Source organism: Herpailurus yagouaroundi, unplaced genomic scaffold (genome assembly GCF_014898765.1).
Source record: "Herpailurus yagouaroundi ecotype Mexico unplaced genomic scaffold, PumYag 185, whole genome shotgun sequence".
Taxonomy (NCBI): domain Eukaryota; kingdom Metazoa; phylum Chordata; class Mammalia; order Carnivora; family Felidae; genus Herpailurus; species Herpailurus yagouaroundi.
The window spans coordinates 5,295,720-5,309,210 of NW_024412416.1; the positions used below are offsets into that span (position 1 = coordinate 5,295,720).

Below are 13,491 nucleotides of genomic sequence, written 5' to 3' on the forward strand. Positions count from 1 at the left end.
CTCAGGTCATGATCTCACAGTTTGTGGGTTCAAGCCCCAGGTCGGGGTTTGTGCTGACAGCTCAGAGCCTGGAGCCTGCCTCAGTTTCTGTGTCTTCTTCTCTCTCTGCCCCTCCCCTGCTCGCACTCTGTCTCTCTCTGTCTCTCTCTCTCTCTCTCTCAAAAATAAACATTAAAAAAAAATCAAATGGTAATCTAGAATGTTTCTTTGAGTTCTGTGAGCTGCCCTAGCAAATTAACCGAACCCAAGGAGGGGGCCATGGGAACCTCCAGTCTATAATGCTTGGTCAGACGCCCCAGGTGCCAACTTATGATTGGCATCTGAAGAGTGGGACAGTCTTGTAGGACTTCACCTTAACCCGTGGGATCCGATGTCATCTCCAGGCAGAGAGTGTCAGAATTGAGTTGACTTGTAGGACAGCTGGTGATGCAGAGAATCACTTGGTGTGAGCAAAAACAACACAGGTTGGAATTGGAATCAGAATCAGAGGGATCCAGTAGATACAGGCAGAGTCGCAACAGCATTTGCTATCTTAGGTCACTTACGAATGTAAGACCTTGACGACCTTTTAAAAAAAAAATGCTTTGCACCTACTTTAGTAGAATGGCATTTAATATATGATGTTTTTAAAGCGGGTGCCCCTGGAAGTATAGCGGGAAGTTTTATGGCTCAACCCGTTAATATTTCAAGACGAGAAAGTCTTGTCTCTTTGAAAGCTATGTGTCTTATACTCACCAGAACTAAGGGCAGGATCTAGGCTGTTTGATTCAGGTATCTGCACATACCTTGGACAATTTAGTTTTCAAAATCCTACTTTGTCACTTTACCCCCCCATGCTGAAAGTCTACAGTGACTTTCTTGCTGTTTCTGAGAGGCTTCACAGACTTCCTTTTCAGTACGACCTCTAAAGTGTGTGTCCCATTATATTAAAGGACAGGGGTATTTACATCTGAATGTGAAACCTTCCACAGCTCTTTGATGACAATAGTATATTTTGCATATGGTGATATTTCTATATATCCTGTAAACATACATTCCTATTTATGTGATCAAGACTTCTTCATCTGGATGAAATGAAACAGAATAATAGTGTTGTGGGTTGTGCCTTCCATTGTATGCTTTTAAAATGGCAGGCACAAGGGGCGCCTGGGTGGCTCAGTCAGTCAAGCATCCAACTTTGGCTCAGGTCATGATCTCGCGGTTCGTGCATTCGAGCCTTGCGTTGGGCTCTGTGCTGATGGCTCAGAGCCTGGGACCTGCTTCAGATTCTGTGTCTCCCTCTCTCTGCCCCTCCCCTGCTCACATTCTGTCTGTCTGTCTGTCTCTCTCGAAAATGAATAAACCTTAAAAAATTTTTTTTTGTTAATGGCAGGTATGATAGCGCTATGATCCACAATGGAACATGTCAAAACACATCAATAACTTTATCAGACTTCTTTGTCACACCCCCTTTATGCATGTGAGCCATTCCTGGATCATGTGAGGGAAATGAGGGAGAAGATTCTTGGACGCCATCAAGTGGCCATCTGGGGAATACCCAGGGTGAGCTGGGTGAAGACCATGGGGGCCTGGTTTGGAGCAGAGCAATTTCCAGGAGAGATGTTGGAGGAGCCTGGTTGGTGGGTGAGGAAAACAACACGATGGCCTGAGAGGAGAGAAATGGTTGCAGCAGCCAAAGCATTTCCAGCGGGAGCATCTCACAAGGTTTCTTCAGAAGACAGTTGTAAGGCATAACACGTCCTTAATCTAAAGACACTTGGAGATTTATTGCTCTTCGTTGTTTTCCCAATTGGCCATAAATATGAACAACCCCAAAGTCATCTGGTGTCAATAAAAATATTGGCAAATTTATTAGAAGACTAGTGTGTTGATGAAAGCAGTCAGCCCATCGCCTGTGCAGACGGCAGACATCAAAGGGGACATTACCCTGCCTCACGAACTGAAACCAGTGAACAGATCCATCCGTGTAAAAGATGACAGTAAAATGTCTTTGAGGCCATTACAAGCTCTGTCAGGTGAACGGTGCCTACATCAGTTGAAAACCCTATGTATCAGTCAGGATCCCAACAGAAAAGAGGCGGCACACTGGAAAGGGGACATTTCAGAGAGGCTAATGGAGGGATTACAAAAGTTTGAGCAGGGTTCCAGAAGCCAACGGGGAGGGGAGCTAGCAACAGAGGGAAGCTACCCTCATACCTGGAAGGGCAAAGGGAAGGGGTGGTTATGGAAACTGCTCTCTATCCCTCCACGTTGATCTGCCGCCGATGCAGGCCATCGGCAAATCCAACTTCCTGACTCAGAGAGGAGTGGACAGTGGACCTGAAGGGCCAAAGAGAAAAAATCTAGTGGACTCAACTTCGCTTTGGCTTTAAAAATTAAGAGTATTTTATTGAACAAGATTCCCTGAGGGGGAAAGGCTCTGTGGTTAGTATAATTGGGGACGTCATGGAGGACCCAGTCTTTCATCTGTCTCCTCTCCTCTCCCCAGGCTAGATTCTGTCTCAGTCACGAGAAGGCTGCTGTTGCTCGAGGTGCCACACTCAGACCCAACAATGATCAGCAAAAGAGGATGACTCTCTGAGGGTCTATTTTTGGGAATGAGGAAAGCTTTCTCAGAAGTCTCCCCAGGAGATTCTCTCTCTCCCTCTCTGTCCCTTCCCCACTCATTCATTCTCTCTCTCTCTCCCTCTCAAAATACATAAATAAACCTAAAAAAAAAAAACTACCACCAACAAAAAAAGAAGTCAGAACTTTATCCATACTGAACAATCTCGTCTAGGGAAATGATACCCAACTAATCAAAATTTGCCCCCGAGCCAGTTTCTAGGGGAGGCGGGAGGTACATAGATGTTTGCACGAAATCAAGATTCTGTTAACAAAAAAGAGGGGAGAAACGTTGTGTGAAGGCAAACAGAGGGGTGTACAAAAAGCAGGAGCACAATTATAAGGTTTTTTTAGTATGTTGGAATTGGAGATAAAGGTGTGGGCTTTGCTTGGGCGCAATGTAGAAGGGTAATGTGGCCAGCTGAGATACATAAAATGAATACTGACATCCTTAGACAGCAGGTAGGGATTATAGTTTGGTTTTGAGAAGGTGTTCTGTGCCTGAAGTGGAGCAGCCCCCTCGCCACTGAGAGAGGAGCCAAGACAAAAAATGGAAGAAGGTTCCAACCACATAGGTGTCCCGGTCACAGAACACAGGCTGGAGGCACGTCGGGAGCTACCAACCACATAGAGAACTATAATAGGCAGGAGGGGAGTTGTCCCCGTCAGTCTCCGTACAACAAAGGTACTTCTCCCCCCCGCCTCTCATGGCAAAAGAATGATTCTAATAAGAATCAAGAATAATTAATGCTGGGGCTGGCAGGACTTGTTTAAGGGAAGAAAAAGCCTTTTAGATTTTTAAACCTAGGAAATCACTTAATGTTGTTAGCTCGAGTTCGATGCAATAGAGGTTTTATAGTTGAAGCATAATTTAATATTTGCTGTCATCAAAAGCCAGGCGTGTCTAAGAAGGTATGCATTTGTAAAATTGTGGTGAGCGCAGGTCCCCCCGAGGATGGCTGCTTCCTTAGAAGAAAGTGAGCGTCTCCCTCTTCCTGATTTATCATGTCCAAGTAATGGGCTGGGGACCAGCATAACTCTAATTTATTTCAGAGGTCTGGTGGCCCTTGAGAGCACAAGAAGACAGACAGATTAAGAAATCTCATTTGAGGCCTTTTAGTGAGGGGGAGGCCAACAGACGGCTGTTCACATATTGGATGAGAACGGTTTCCAGGAAGTGTTATGCTATTTAAATCACTTTTAAGACTTAATGCAGGAGTTCCGGGCTGTAACTGTGGATGAAACATGTACATCTACATTCATTCCCTCTAAAACCCTTATTAAAACCATAGTAAACTGATTTTTTAACAAACTACAATAAATCTACAAGGACAAGGAGAACAGAGGAGACAATGGTAACACAGTTTTGGAGGCCAGACAACAGAAGAGGGATGGTGATTGTCTTAGAAGATCCAAGCGACCATTCCCGAGCCAGAAGTGGGATTCGGTAAAAACCAACGCAGTTTATATTATACCACAGAATCCTAAAAAGGAACAACCACGAAAAGAACCAGGAATCCCAGGAATTAGGAGCGAAGGAGGGTCTAAAATAATGAGGATTTGGTAGATCAATTTGAGAGCGCTTAGATCCCTGGATCTCCTTACCTGCTGGTCTCAGTTTCCCATCGGCACGCTCATTCTGACCATATTTTCTTTTAGTTCTTTGGAACGTAACTTTCTCTTACATCTTTGGACATAGTTATACTACTTAGAGTCTTTGCTAAATCCAACATCTGGCCCATCTTGAGGTCAGTTTCTACCGACTGTTTTGTTGTTTTTCATCTGGGTCACATTGTCCTGTTTTCTTGCCTGTGTAGGGATTTTAGATTGCTTAGTGGCCCCTGCGGATGATACCCTGGAGGTGCTCTAGGTTCAGTTATCTGCCAGACCTCCAGGATCTGTTTAATTCTCAGCCCTGTAGCAGCCTCTCGCCGGAAGCCCCACGTAGTCTTTCCCTACACACGTGCGTCCCAGCTGTCAGCCAGCGGCTCACAGGGGACCTCCCACAGAGATTTCTGCCCCCCACACATGAAGCAGCGTCCCTTCCAGTGCCATGACCTGTAGCTTGAAGCTGCTTCGGCAGAAAACGATACAGTAGGCCCCCTTATCCGCGGTTTCGTTTTCCACGGTTTAAGTTATCCACGGGCAGCCCAGTTCAGAAGCAGAGGGCGTAGGCGAACGCCACGTCAGGGTGCTTACGTCACTCACCTCCCTTCACCTCAACATGTAGGTGTTTTATGGCACATCCTCACAGGAGGAAGGGCAAGAACAGTACAATAAGGTATTTTGAGAGAGAGAGACCACATTCACATAACTTTTATTACAGTGCATTGTTAGATGGTTCTACTTTATTATTGTTGTTGTTAATCTCTTACTGAATTTATAAATGAAAATGTACCCTAAGTATGTATGTATGTATGTACAGGAAAAAATAGTGTATGGGTTCCGAATTATCTGTGGTTTCAGGCATCCCTTGGTGGGAGCGGTTTTGGAACATACTCCCCAGAGATAAAGGGTGGGGGGATCTTATAGTCCCAAACAATAGTTTCCAGGGGCCTACACCTATTAAGAAGACAGAATTCTGGGGCGCCTGGGTGGCGCAGTCGGTTAAGCGTCCGACTTCAGCCAGGTCACGATCTCGCGGTCCGGGAGTTCGAGCCCCGCGTCGGGCTCTGGGCTGATGGCTCGGAGCCTGGAGCCTGTTTCCGATTCTGTGTCTCCCTCTCTCTCTGCCCCTCCCCCGTTCATGCTCTGTCTCTCTCTGTCCCAAAAATAAATAAACGTAAAAAAAAAAAAAAAAAAAAAAAAGAAGACAGAATTCTAGGGGCAAATGGGTGGCTCGGTCGGTTAAGCGTCCGACTTCCGCTCAGGTCATGATCTCACTGCTCATGAATTCGAGCCCTGTGTCGGGCTCTGTGCTGACAGCTCAGAGCTTGGAGCTTGCTTCAGATTCTGTGTCTCCCTCTCTCTGCCCCTCCCCTGCTCATGCTCTGTCTCTCTCTGTCTCTCAAAAAACAAATAAACGTTAAAAAAAAAAAGAAGAAGACAGAATTCTCTATGGAGACCAGATAAAAAGCCCCTCACACAGAGGAAAAATAAATGAGGAATTAATTTGTGAGAACGGTGATGAGATGGGTTCCAGAAAGAAAGGCCAGGGGCCCTGCTTCCCGGGCAGTACCCCAGGGAACACAATGGCAGAGAAGACACTACTGTCTAGGGTGTCAGGGCAAGCTGTGCCCCAAGCAGCCTCTCTAAGACCCCCAGGCCCTCGTCTGGCACCATAGCGGCAGAAAGATCCCCATGGCCCCCAAAGTGGGAAGGGAAGTTGAGGAGAGAGTCCTGAAGAAGGCACATGTACAGGAACAAGATACTTCTGGCTGACTCCGGGGAAACATAAGGACCACCCACCCTCCCCACGTTGGCACAACATGAGCCTCTAGAACACAAGTACCATTCAGCAGAAAGGAAAGAAGAGCCCCGATTCCTGAGATTAATTTGCTGTCACTCTAGCCAGTTGGGAGCCCAAAACATAGAATTATCTCAAAATAAAGACAATATTGGGGCGCCTGGGTGGCTCAGTCGGTTAAGCGTCCGACTTCAGCCAGGTCACGATCTCGCGGTCCGTGAGTTCGAGCCCCACATCGGGCTCAGTGCTGACAGCTCAGAGCCTGGAGCCTGCTTCGGATTCTGTGTCTCCCTCTCTCTCTGCCCCTCCCCCGCTCATGCTCTGTCTCTGCTCTGTCTCTCAAAAATGAATAAATATTTAAAAAAAACCTTTTTTTAAATAAAGAAAATACCATTTATCACACACCTGAGTTGGTAAACTGAGATTCATGCTATGATAGGAAAAACCACCATTTGTAAGGACTTGACAGAGCACTTTATATCCATTACCTCATTTAACCTCATTTCATGTGATAGGAGTTCACGACACGTGACAGGGCAGATGTCTCCAATGGGCATTTACTCTGTGCCAGGCCTTATGCTAAGGGCCTCGTGTCACTTAATTCTCATCCTAGTCCTGTGAGACGTGCACCACCACCTCCATTCTACAAATGTGAAGACAAATTCAGTTTTTAGAGTCGAAACTGCTAGAAGCTTTATTTTATGTTACTAGATCCAGGAGGCTAATAGGGGAATCTACAATATGATTTATAAAGTGAGTTTCTTTATAGTTTAAATACACAGATTCCGTTTTATTTTCTACAACAAACGTTCTAAGATTAAAGGAATGAATAATCTTCTTAGCCAAATATTATATTCTTTGCAGTTAACATTGTTCTTGCTACTTTATCTTTCTGTACTTTCGTTTGGATATTTCCCATTGGCCCGTTTTCAAGTTTACCAACCTCTTGCCTCTGCTGTGTCCAACTCTGCCACTCAGCCCATCGGAATTCTTTATTTCAGATGTTACATGTGTCCATTCTGGAATGTTCCTTTGGCTTTTACAGATTCCAGTTCTCTGTTGAAATTCCCCATCTGGTCACCATTTTGTCCGTTGCCCCCACTATTTTCTTTAACATATTTATTTTTTTTTCAACATTTTTTATTTATTTTTGGGACACAGAGAGACAGAGCATGAACGGGGGAGGGGCAGAGAGAGAGGGAGACACACAGAATCGGAAACAGGCTCCAGGCTCCAAGCCATCAGCCCAGAGCCCGACGCGGGGCTCGAACTCACGGACCGCGAGATCGTGACCTGGCTGAAGTCGGACGCTTAAGCGACTGCGCCACCCAGGCGCCCCTCTTTAACATATTTAAATAGTTATCTTAAATCCTTGACATCCAGATCAGATGTGGGTCTACTTTCGTTGGCTCACTTTTCCCCTCTTGATGATCAGGTGCATTGCCCTGCTGTATCAGTTTCCTATTGCTGCTATAATAAATGACCACAAATGTAGTGGTCTAAGACAATGATGATTTATTATCTTACAGTTCCGGAGGTCAGAGGTCCAGAATCAGTCTCGTGGGGCTAAAGTCGAGGTATTGGCAGAGCTGGTTGCTTCTGGAAGCTCCAAAGAAGCATCCAGTTCTTTGTCTTTTCCAGCTTCTTGGGGGACCTGCATTCCTTGACTTGTGATCCCGTCTCCCCGTAACTCCAACTTACTGCTTCTATCTTAATGCCTCCTTCTACTGACTACGACCCTCCTGCTTCCTTATAAGGACCCCTGTGCTTTTATTGGGTCCCCCTGGATAAACCAGGATAATGTCTCCATCTTTTTTTTTTTTCAACGTTTATTTATTTTTTGGGGGACAGAGAGAGACAGAGCATGAACGGGGGAGGGGCAGAGAGAGAGGGAGACACAGAATCGGAAACAGGCTCCAGGCTCCGAGCCATCAGCCCAGAGCCTGACGCGGGGCTCGAACTCACGGACCGCAAGATCGTGACCTGGCTGAAGTCGGACGTTTAACCGACTGCATCACCCAGGCGCCCCTCCATCTTAAAATCCTTAATCACATCTGCAAAGTCTCTACATTCACAGGCTCCAGGAATTAGGACAGACATATCTTGGGGAGGCCAATGTTCAGTCTACGATAACCTGCTTTTTCGATGACTTACAATGTTCTATTATATGCCAAATATTGTGTATAAAAGAATCACAGAAGTTGAAGTTAATTATATTTCCCCCGGAGGGTTTACCCATCCTCCGGAAGGCAACATAGCTTAAAGGGATGATGCCTCAACCCAATCAGAATGGAGCTGAGTTGAAGTGAGTTGCAACTTTAGTTAGACTCTGTCCACCCCTGTTTTTAATTACCGTGAGAATGAGATTTGCCTTGTGTTTGTTGCAGCCCCTTCCCTTTAGGGGACTCAGCCTTCTAAACAGTAAGAGAATGCAGATCTTACCCTGCCTTTCCAGGCAAGGCCCCAGCCAGGCCCTCCCCTATCCCCTGCCCCCAGTCTACCCCAGCACTTACCAAATATCCCATGGGCAAAAGAGCCTCGTATCTAGATTCTAGCCTGTAACAATAGCCTGAGTGGCCTCAACAGTTCCGTGTAAACCAAGCCCAGTCGTTAGCCTATGACCAGACTTCACAAATGCCCCAGGGAAAAAATGACCAACAATCTCAGCTCACCCAGAATGGGCTCTTCCTTCTCTGTTTTCCACTGCTCTTTGATGTCTTTAAAAATATGATTTGTCGGGGAGGGGTGCCTGGGTGGCTCAGCTGGTTGAGCATCCAACTTCGGTCAGGTCATGATCTCCCGGTTCGTGGGTTCAGGCCCCACATGGGGCTCACGGAGCCTGAGCCTGCTTTGGATTCTGCGTCTCTGTCTCCTCTGCCCCTCCCCCACCCCGCGCGCGGGGGGGCGCGCGCGCTCTCTCTCTCTCTCTCTCTCTCTCAAAAATCAATAAATGAACTTAAACAAATATATATGATTTTTGTAGCTTATCCTTACCCCCAATTGCTGCAGCAGGAATGATGACGTACTGATACCTACTACATCCTACTCCGAGACAGAAGTTCCTTGTGGATAACACCGAATATTCTGGAAGAACTTTGCAGTTATCACTGGATATCTCAGAAAGCTTCCTGAATCTTCTCAGCAAACATAACACAAGGTAGGCTGTGTATACATAACCTTAACTTTACTTATTTACTTTTAAATTTTTATTTATTTTTTTAGTAATTTCTACACCCAGTGTGGGCCTCAAACTCATGACCCTAGATCATGGGTTGCATCTTGATTGACTGAGCCAGCAGGCACCCCTAACCTTAAATTCAATTAAGATCTTGCTTCATCTATTTGGTCTCTTAACTGTTAATGTTTTTTACTTTGCTCCTGAGTGATTAGGAGTGGAAATATACTTATCTTACTAGAACATACTTTGAAAATTCAATGTTGTTGATGTAATAGGATTTGTTCTTCCTAAGGTTTATAAAATACCATTGCAGCCTCTAGTTTTTGTATTTTTAGAAGTCTGTATTTAATACTATGAATGGGTAACACTCTCAGCTGTGTAAATGTCGAAAGATAGAAAAGGATATACAGAGAAGTCTTTTTACGATTCTTTCCCCCATTTACTGAGTTACCGTTCCACAACAGGTATCTTTGATTATTAGTTTCTTATCAGAAAAAATTAAATGCATTTGCAAGCCGATACATAGAAACACTATTTTCCCCTCGTATTATTACATAAACAGTAGCATATTATGCCTACTAGTTTGCACCTTGCAAATTTTTTAAGTATGAAAGGGAACTTAACAGCTCATGTACTTGATCGCACCGCAGGATCCAGGGCGTCGGACAATCCAATCAGAACCCAGTTTCTTTCCCTAGCTTGCCTGTACTCTCCTCTGTGGCGGTTTTTTCCCAGGCTAGCTCCCACTCCTCCTCCACCTGGTGCCCCCTTCGCAGTCCCAGCTCCAAGATGACACCCTAACAGGTTGACAACCCCACCAGAAAAGAGACACCTGCGCTGCTCCCAGTACATTCTACCAACCGACTGGGTGGAACCATGGGCCCATCCCTGAACCAATCACGGAGGCCTAGACAGCGGGAGATGCTGATTGGCCAGGAGGAAGTCACGTGACCGCCTCTGGGGCTCCAGTCGTCGGAAGCCATTCCCACAATGGCCAGAGCCGCGTGGCCTGGGAGTCGGAAGGGGTGGCTCTCCGAAGGGATATCAAGATGCGGTGAACAGACAGTCCTCCACGGGTGAAAACGACAGATGTTTACCGCGGAAGGTTCTCTTTTGTTGCCTTCGGGGTTTTGTGGGGGGGGGGAGCTTTTTTATGCCTGGAAGCTCTTATGGTATGCCCAACACACACGTGGCTGCGGTGACACACTAGCGTCTTGGAGAGTGTCCCAGCGTGCCCCAGCGCTGCTCAAACCGTTTTTTTGGATTCTGTATTTGTGTGCCTGACATCTCCTAACCACAGGCCCGCCCGAACAGCCAAAGTTGTTTACATCTCACGTGCGATGCTGCTTTTGCAAGCTCTGAAAGTCCTACTCAAACCCTCTCGCCTGTCCTACGTCCACACCCACAGGCCCCTCCTTTATATAACCCTCGATCCCTTGCCAATATTTCCCCTGCCCTAGATCAACCCAGGGTTTGGGGCCAGACATCTAGGGACAGCCCCTATGCCCCCAATCCTGCTGGAATTATTCAGACTAGGACTTTTATCAGGTAAACATTCAAAAGCAAAACAGAGGAGGTGGGGGTGGGGGGTGGGGGGTGGGCAGGGGAAGGTCTGGGACAGCCAGGAGACAGGGAAAAAAAAAAAAAAAAGAAAAACTTTACCCATCTAGAGATACAGCTGTCTGGCTGTTCTGAAAGATTTTTTTTAAGTTTATTTATTTATTTTGAGAGAGAGAGAGAATCCCAAGCAGGATTGAACTCACAAACTGTGAGGTCATAACCTGAGCTGAAAAACAAGGTCTGGCGCCCCTAAAAGATTTTAAGAGGAAAAAAAAAAAAGATGTGTGTTGGGAATCCTCCAAGAAAGGGACAGGTTAGGTTGTGGAAATATTGGGGCTCTTCTCTCCGTCTTTCCTCTTACCAGCTGGAGACAGAAACTAGAAACCACTCTTTTGGGCAGCTAAAAGCCTGAAACAGGAGAGAAACGGTAGGCAGAGAAAAAAGAACAAAACATCCCTAGATGCAGAGGGAGAAAATAAAAGGTAACTAAATAGATTATGTATCTATATAATATTTTAACACAAATGTATAATAGATACTTTACATATGTATACATGATATCTAACTAAAAGACATTTTCTTAATTTGACCCAATTGGAAATCCAAAGTTTATGTACAAAAAACTTACATACTAAAACAATTTGTATAACAAAAAGATAAAAACAGTGCTGATTGTCTTTTGTGTGTCTGCAGCCCAAGCTCTAAATTAACTCTAGCAGTTGCAAAATGTACCAATTGACAAAACTTTATGGTTTTAATACTGGGGCTCAAATTGTAGTTATAGCCAGAGATTCCACTAAACTTAAACATCGTGCCTGCTATAATCTTAAGAAAGTAATTAAATATAAGCTAGAGAAAAAAAAAAAAAAAAACAAAACAACCTAGGAATGTCTCACTTTATAGCCTTGCCTAAATTTTCCATAGTCAGAATACCCATTGCCCTAAAAATATGCCATATTGGACACACACGCTCTAATGCAATCAACAATAAATTAAAACTAAATCCTTGGCTGGGGCACCTGGGTGGCTCAGTTGGGTAAGCGTTTGACTCTTGATTTCAGGTCAGGTCGTGATCTCGTGTTTCGTGAGATCTAACCCCACGCGCTGACAGTGCAGAGCCTGCTTGGGTTCTCTCTCTCTCCCTCTCCGTCTGCCCCTCCCCTGCTCACTTGTGTGTGCTCTCTCTCTGGCTCTCAAAATAAATAGACATTTTTTAACAACCCAAGAAACTAAGTCTTTAGCAGTTACAGATTGGCTCGATACAGTGGACTCCAGACACCCCTTAGTTAAAATAGCTATTATGGCCCAATGTAAGTTACAATAGGGCCTTCAAGGATTAAAACCTAATTAACAAAGGGGTGATTATCCCCACTGCTTCTCCATTTGACAGCCCAATTTCGCCTGTTTCTTAAACCTGGAAAAAACAAAAGGTGCTGTATCAGTCAGCTTGGGTTGTCATAACCAAATACCACAGAATGGGTGACTTCAATAGCAGGAATTTATTTTCTCACAGTTATGAAAGCTGGGAAGTCCAAGATCAAGGTGTTGGCTGATTCAGTTTCTGGTCAGGCCTCTTTTCCCGGCCTGTAGGCCTTCTCACTGTGTCCTCACGTGGCCTTGCGTGTGTGGTGCAGAGAAAAAGAAATCTCTCTCTTCCTCTTCTTGTAAAGCCACCAGTCCTGTTGGACTAGGGGCCCACCCTCATGACCTCATTTTTTTTTTTTAAACATTTTTATTTATTTTTGAGACAGAGAGAGACAGAGCATGAACGGGGGAGGGGCAGAGAGAGAATCGGAAGCAGGCTCCAGGCTCTGAGCCATCAGCCCAGAGCCCAACTCGGGGCTTGAACTCACGGACCTCGAGATTGTGACCTGAGCTGAAGTTGGACGCTTAACCGACTGAACCACCCAGGCGCCCCTCCCATGAACTCATTTAATCTTAGTTGTGTCCGTAAAGGCTTTATCTTCAAATACAGTCCCAGTCGGGGTGGGGCTTCAATGTATCAGTTTTGGAAGGAGACTAATATTCAGTCTACAACAGGTGACTGGTGGTGGATTACTGCATCATTAACGCTCTGGCCCTCATACCCAACATCTAATATTATTAAAATTACTGAATCTAGGGGCGCCTGGGTGGCTCAGTCGGTTGAGCATTTCAAGTCTTGATTTTGGGTCAAGTCGTGTTGCCAGGGTCATGGGATTGAGCCCCAAGCGGGGCTCTGTGCTGAACGTGGAGCCTGTTTAAGATTCTCTCTCTCTCTCTCTCTCTCTCTCTCTCTCTCTCTCTCTCTCTTCCCCCCCCCCGCCTCTTTCCCCAACTTGTGCTCACTCTCACTCGTTCTCAAAAATAAATTTACTGAATCTATCCAGTCAGTAACGGGTTTATATTTTGCTCTTATAAATGTGGCTAATACATTACATCGAGTCCCCGTTTCAACAGCCTCTCATCTATGCTTTGCCTTCACCTCTGAGGGGACACAACGTACCTTTTCCAGGCATGGGGAGCCTCAACAGATTTGCCACCACATGCAATCTGTGCAGATAAGATCTTCACCGTGTCCACCAGGAGCACAGGTATGCCATGATGACATCTGTCTCCAAGGAGACTTTCTGACACACTCATTGCGGACATATAGTTCCTGTACCTTTTAGTCCTTTGGAGGGCTGGTGGCGACATACTCCTCATTTACAAGTTTTACTTCCAAATTAAAATCAGCAGGCATTCCCATTAATGCCCTCAGAAA

General features: G+C 45.5%; 1 long non-coding RNA gene across 1 annotated transcript; it reads right to left on the bottom strand.

Annotated features, from left to right (window-relative positions):
* Positions 1 to 316: 316 nt before the first annotated feature.
* Positions 317 to 7,113, bottom strand: LOC121042352 (uncharacterized). The gene is made up of 3 exons (XR_005796134.1): positions 6,954 to 7,113; positions 2,197 to 2,319; positions 317 to 439 (listed from the first exon to the last, which is right to left on the bottom strand). It is a non-coding gene; the product is annotated as an uncharacterized LOC121042352 (long non-coding RNA).
* Positions 7,114 to 13,491: the final 6,378 nt, after the last annotated feature.